Source organism: Myotis davidii, unplaced genomic scaffold (assembly GCF_000327345.1).
Source record: "Myotis davidii unplaced genomic scaffold, ASM32734v1 scaffold115, whole genome shotgun sequence".
NCBI lineage: Eukaryota > Metazoa > Chordata > Mammalia > Chiroptera > Vespertilionidae > Myotis > Myotis davidii.
This window is the reverse complement of record NW_006291010.1, coordinates 756,794-764,414: the sequence shown is the minus strand read 5'-3', so window position 1 is coordinate 764,414 and position 7,621 is coordinate 756,794.

The window sequence follows — 7,621 nt, the reverse complement described above, 5'->3', positions numbered from 1 at the left end:
ACTTTATTAATCTGCTCTATCCTGGATTACCATATATGGCATAGAAGCTACAAGTAGGGCTACTACTTGAGTGAGTTTTTAATAGACCATGATCATCCTCCAGGATCCATGTTTTTCCCAGTTTCCAAACCTGAGTTTATACCATTCACTTGGAAAGGTGAAAAACATTTCAATAACTGTTAGAGGCACTCTCAGCAGCTGAGTCACTAACCTTGGTTCTTATTATAATAAATGTTCCCATCTTGTTGCTGTTATGATCTGGCTCCTATCATCCCAATTGTTATCAGGGAGCACAATTTTATAGACGTATCTCCTATCATCAACATGACCTGTAGATGACAGCCACTCCTGAGCTTCTCAGCAATGCTGGTTCCCCTCTGACCTGCCCATTATTTATCATCTTGAGAAATATTGTCCCCTGGCCTTCCCACAGACTAGCCATCTGGCGAGCTTTCTAGTCTTATGAGATGTATTCACTATAGCATGCCCATTTCTCCCAGCCTTGTTTATTCTTTCTATCCTGCCTGCTGTAATAACCTGGCAAATGTAACTCATCTCACTTAGCATGAGTCATCACTGTCAACAAACTTCCCAGAGTCGTCTTAGCAGTAGGTTAACTCCATCTTCTGAGGTTGTTTGCCAGAGTATTAAATCCTGTGTAAAGATAGAGCATCCTCATATTAATAAACTCTTTCTTATCCAACTTTATGTCCTACCCTCCTTAATCCAGCATCCTTCAGATCTAGCCTTGTGCTTACTCTTTTGGTTGGGTTATGCCAACACTCAACTTTAGTTGTTGGCTTAGAAGACCCTGAGATAGACCTTGAGGAGGAATAGGCTGCCCTATAATTTTTGCAAGATTTTGAACTAAAAGAGAAGTGTTAGCTTTGACCTAGAGAGTGGGCCACTTATGCAGACTTGGGCAATTCAGGAGAATGTGCAGAATGTGTAGAATGTGTTTTAATACATCAACTTGGATATCCCATCCCAAGTCTTAGCATCCCATGGCTTCTCACCAAGGGTCTCAACCTTGGCATTGCAGACCTGCCATGTTTGAAAAATAATCTATTTTTGAGCTTTGTTACTCTTATAATTAAGCTGTAGGACTGATCCTTACCTTTTCTGCCTTCTGATTGTAGGAGCTTAGAATTGAGAATCTCTTTATATGTTGCCAAAGAGATCCAATGGCCTCTGGTTCTGAGTTTGTCATGAGGTTCAGTCACATGTCAGCCAGGTCTACACTTATATAAAGGTTTTACTGAAGCTAAAATATTCACTTCTACCTGGCTGGCAAATTACCGTTAGCTATTGAAGTTAGGTTGCATGGTTTCTCTATAGAGTTGTTTGAGAGTCCTCATGACATGGCGGCTGGCTTCCCCCAGAGAGTGATCTGAGGTACTAAGGTGGAAACTTCAACCACATATGTCACACATGATCATTTTGGCAGTATGCTATTAGGCACATGGATCAGCCTGATTCAATGTGAGAGGAAACTGCACCAGGACATGAATATGAGGCATTGGTTGTTGAAGACCATCTTCGAGGCTGCCTATTTCAACATCCCATCCAAATATATTACCAACAGACATTTTAATGACTGTTCCAATACAAGTCAGGGGTCACTGGTAATCTCCTTATCTTCCTTGATGAGGTCTTCATTGCAAATTGGTCAGCAGACATCTGTCCCAAAATATTATTTTTGAATCTAGATATTCATCATTTCTATCTCTCTACCCCCTTTTAAGTATTTAAAGTTGTTTTCTGAAGCATAATTGACATGCAATAAAACACATCCCAAATTTGACCATCGCCATCATAATCAAGATGTAGAATAGTTCCTCAAAAATCCCAAATGCCCCTCTACAACCAACTCCTCCCTGATCCCTAGGAATCCATTCATCTGTTTTCTGTCAAAAGGGTAAAACTTACTAGTTAAAGTGATCTGTAATAGGAAAATCTGTAAGCATATAATACCTAGTTTTTAAAAGAATTCTTTGGAGCATATAATCTATAGAACTGTCAAAAGAATGCGCTTTAATAATACCCTTTGTAAATTAAAGCACAGTTGACAAAGTTGTCCTAAGACAGTTATAGAATAGCTAGTCTAGTTACTGTGTCAAGCTTCAAGCTGGGGGTGGTTTATAGAAAAACCCCTTTAAATAATGGAATTGAATCATATGAAAATTCTCTAGGGGGCAGATAAATGTTTTTACAAATATTTGGCACCTTCTCACAATTTACCTCTGCTACCACCATGAAAGGGACAAAGAAAAAGCAAATGCCTCTACTTTGTCTATATCAATTATCAAATATTCAAATACACCTTATCTACTTGAAAAGCTTATTTTAAGTACCATAATTCTGTCTTTCAAGCACCAGCCCAGAAGTTTGTCAGCAAATTTAACTGGATTCCCTTTGTTTTTCTGTCTCTTTCCACATAATTTGATGACTGTATACCCCCTCCTATTACTCATGTCCAAGCCACCACAATATTTTATCATGGCCCATAGTGCACTTACGATCTGAACCCCAGCTACCCCTCCAAACTCATCTCTGAACACACTTCTCCTGCCTCTCTCCTATCTAACATAAATGTCACCTTAAACAAGCCATATCTGCTTACCTCATCCTAAATATCACCTCCTAGCACTATCTATATCCTTACACTTGGAATCTGACATTGTATTACCCATGTGTTTACTTGTTGTATGTTTATCTCTCACACTAGATTGTATTCTATGTAAGTTCAGGATTTGCTTCATTCCATTCTTTATCCTCAGTGCCTAAAACTGTGCCCGATATACAGTGGGCACTGAATACACATTTATCAAATGAATGAATGAATCATTGACTACTTTTTAGTACTATCAGGTATTACATTAATGCCTTCTGTTAGACATAGTCGTGGGTTCTGATTGAACCAATGCGAGAAAACACGGCACTCTTTTATGTTCCAAATTATCTTCTCTGGGTTAAATTTGGCTGGAATTTTAAGACAAAAGGCAATATTCTATTTTCTAAGTGGCCCAATTTCCTTTAGCATTGACATCCATTTTGGAGCACCTATTGTGCTGTGAACTTTGCTCTTACAAAGTCTATTGTTTGGCTTGCACCAACATAGAATCCCTTGGACTTAAAACAAAGGGGATATCATATCACCCCATTTTCTATGGTTCCTTTTCAGCTTTCAGCCTCTAGGTTCTCACGACCAATCTGTCCTGGGGATTATCAGGCACCTTCATCTCTCTGCTACCAGTCTTAGTATTGTTCTTGATTTAAACTCTAGCTGTTAGAAGGCACAAAGAGGGCAAAGTCACAGAAATTAACTTATTTCTTGTATACCTTGATGGTAGAATTATTTAGTGTGTGATGCATGAGAATATTCGCCTTTGTGTTACTTTGAAATTTTTAAGTTCTTCACATTCAAATAATATTTAGATATAAATTTCTGTAAAGACAAATTTATGAAGAGGTTTTATCTACCTATGCTTCAGCATTTACTCAAAGTCTTATCTTTGTGTCTCTATGCAGCATCTAAGAGATTCCCTAGATGTTTAATGAATGGAAAATTATTGCATAGGTCAACTCTTATTTCTTAGATTAACTTCAGAAAAATTTAAGCTTTACAAAATTTGACTAAGTCTGCATGAACACTTCAGTGTTTTCATTCGTTCCTCTTTTGATTAACCATACTACATAGTACCAGAATATAAACTTCATAAAGGCAAAACTTCTATGTTTTTTTCTCTATATTTAAAATATCTAGACTAGTTAATGGCATATATTAGGAACTTGATACATAAATTTCTTAGAAGAATTAAAACCTGTTACTTTCCAGCTTATATGAGATGTCTTTAAACTAATGTTTAGTTATACCAAACAGAATCCACATAAAATTCTTATTGCTTTTCTTTTCAGTGGGGGAAATAATCTAATAGTTTTAAAAATATGCTCTTGATTGTAGAAGTTTTCACCAAGTGTCTTGTTTTCCCTAATCGTGTTTACATAGGTTTTAAGAAGTGTGAAGTTTTCACCATTTCTGAAAATGTAAAAAAAAAGTTATTAGAAATGTGCATCTTCCAAATGCCTAGTATTATCAGTAAGTCATTCCCACCATCAGTATTTATTGAGTTACATTTTATATTAAGTGCTGTCCTTGCCTTGAAGGCAGTAGCGGGTGTTCTCATTGATCTTATACTTTGGTGGGAAAGGCAGACATGGAACTAGTGAATTTGACTGAGTTGAATGTTGCAAAAGAGCAATAACAATATGCTGTGGGAACAAACATTCAACAGGGGTGACCTCCCAAAAGTCATATTACTTAATTTGTAATGTGAAAGCTGAGTTGCAATTACCTAGCCTAAGGGTAGTAGGACAAAGTGTTCCTAGTACAGAAACTAGCAAGTTCAAAAGGTCTTGTGGGGATAGGAAACTTGGTATATTTCCATTTTTGAAAGTAAATGGTATGGCTGGGGCTCTAAGAACAAAGAGCCAGGTGGTATATGATGAGGCCAGAGAGACTGTCAAGACCCCGACTGTTTTTATTCTCAAAAGGGTGTTTGAATCTGAACTTAGAATCTGATAAGTCTTGTTTTAAACAAGGTCAACATGATCAGAATTGGTTGGAAAAGTTGCTTGAGCGGCAGTGTGGGAAATGAAGTGAGAATGATGTTGAAAATAACTTAGGAGACATTTTTGAAACCTTTCAGATATGAGACAATGGTGACTTGAACTAGGGTGGTATTAGTAGTCTAATGAAAATGTCTATGGAACAAAGAGTTATTTAGGAGATAGAATAGCCAGGTTCTGTTGACTGGTTGGATTTAGGAAGTAAAACAAAGGGTAAGGTCAAGAATGATTGAGTGACTGAATGGTAGACACATATACTAAGACGGGAAACACTAGGCTGGATAAATGGGAACATGGTTACTAACCTACTTGGTGTGAACTGAGAACTTGCAAAGATTTCTCCTATAATCTGCTACTTATGTTGAAATTTACAAGATCAAAATCTAACAGTTGGAAGGATTTTGTAGGTAAACTTCCCATTGTATATATTTCTACAAAAATGCTGGGGTGGGGGGTAGGGGTTCAGCATGTACTCCACTTCCAGTAGGAGGAGGCTCACTATCTTGTTTTAGAGATACTACAATGTGTCTTCCCATACTCACTTCAGAAAGAATCTGCTCCCTGTTCCTGCACTTGATTGAAGGACTTGACTGTATTGGTAACTGGTAGAACCAACATACTTAGCACAGAAATTTGAACCAGGTTGGAAGCTGGACTCAAGAAGAAACAACAAAATCCTGTTGGAAGAATGTGAACTCTCAGACCCAGAAACAGCAGAGAGTTGCCATTAAGGCCTGAAATGCTCAGGGAATAGGAAGACGTACTAGAATTGTTACTATGGCAAGCCAAAGCCACATGTAAGTGAAATTATGGAGGAACAGAAACCAGAAATTTCCAAGGCCAGTCCATTCTACAGATGAAAGCATGTAGCAGATTCAAGGAGATAAAGGTAGAAAAGAGACTGTGTGGTTCCCCAGAGAAGGAGGTATGGAGAGGAGATGCCTGATACTATTTTGATTTCTGGGAAGCCTGACCACGCTGTCTGCAGTTGAGCTCTGGAATTGTCTCATTATTTTTTCTTTCAATAATCTCCTTTTAAAAATTATGCTAGAGTGGGACTTTGTTCATTTCAACCATTTTATGCCTGGCTCCTATACTCTCACGAAGAAGAAGATTCTCATTTTTAACAGATCCAGTGGATACAGTTTTATTCTTTACATTGAGCTGCATCTTTCTTCCTACAACTTTATGGACCTTAGGAACCATGCTGAATAAATCCAATTCTACTATATCATTGTTTATTGAAGATCAAGGGGGTGCCTCCTCTCCAAGTCTTCTCTTCACACAAAATATCCACAATTCGGTAGTTGTTCCTAAGGTGTAATTTGGTTTTCACACCTCTCCCTTATTCTGTCATACCCTTCTGAGTACCTGGCCAAACCTTTTGGAAGAAGTGGCCCAGAATGAAATGAAACACTTCCTATATGATTTGAGAAGCTCAGAGTAGCATAAGGCTATCACTATTATAACTTCGCAGTTTACTAAATCCCTTGCCAGAACATTTATGTTCTTGAGCTTTTTTTTTTTTTAGCATAAATAAGTTTCCAGAAAAAATATACCATAAACATAATTCCTTTGGGTTAAGACACTGTCAACTGGAAAATTAAAATACTCTTGTACAACTGGGAAGGATATTGTCACCAGTACCCAAACATTAGCTTAAAGTCTTTCCAATGGGCCGGCTGATATCTCCCTGTAAAGATGAAACGTAATACATTGCACATTTTGAGAGAGAAAAGAGGATTCCTGAGCCAGAACCCATGTATCAATTCATGGATATTGGGTGGGGACTAAGCTTCTAAGTCAATGAGAACACTGGGGGAGATTGAGTGGATTTGGAAGAGGGATAAGTACCAGTGAGGAGAGAAAATGACAGGTAAAAGATGTAAAACATTCAGTCATAGGTAGCAGTTCTCTGGTCACCAGGCATTCTCTAGAACTGCATTGGGATAGCTGCCTTCTTAAGATTCGCCCAGGGAGTAGAACGTAGAGGGCATGCAATGTCCGTGCTTCTCATCATGGATGGTTGCCTATGAATACTGAAAATAATAAAATGTAGCAAAAATCTTTAAAATGCTGTGAATTGCTGTAGATTTATTGGTTCCTGCAGCCAGCCAGGCCCCAGGAGCTGGTATACCACCCTCACTATATCAGATTAGGTAATATTTTAATATCTGAGTCCCACACCTTTTATGGAGGAGGGTCAATGATTGATTGTTAAATTTCATTTTCTTTTTGTGCATGTGGGAAACTGAGAAGCAAATGTGAGAAGGCTTTTTCCATAGTTATAGATGATGCCAGGAGCAGAGCCAGGAATAGACACCTCTTTTCATACATAGTTCAATTTCTAGCCATGCCCAGCCCTGCCAATTGCAAACTGATCCGGTGTGTGCTGGCACTATGTCTGTGCCCAGAAAGTGATCATGAGCCATGCTTTCTGCTGAGAGGCATTAGTGTCTGCGTCTGGCAAAGGTTGCCTGTGCCAGTGCAATGGCTGCCCCACTGTGGCTGGAGTTAAAAGGAGACAGAGGGTTTCTTGCTGTCTTTCTGAGTCAGGTGTGCTTAGGGAGAGACGTGCTTTGTGAAAATAAGAAATGAAAGTAAGACTTGTATCTTCGCAGTTCTGTCTTAGAGACACCCTCTGGAGCTGTGGAGGTCCCATTTAGCTTTCCTAAGCTTAAAATGCTTAATCTCAGCAGGGTTATCAGTTCTGTCATGTATTATAAACCCTCCAATCAAGGCAGTGGGAAACGGCGTTTCTATTTAATACCCGGAGAAATGGTGGAAGTCAGCGATTGATACCAACACAATGATGGGAAAAAGTGTCCAGAGGTGCTACTCACATAATCTCATTTTACAACATCTTGAAAATTCAATAGAAAGGACTCCACTAACAATACCATTACACACTGCTTATTATTGTTCTCAAATGTTCCTTAAGCTCTAAAAGCATAACTTAACAATAAAAATGCTCTATAAATACATCCCAACA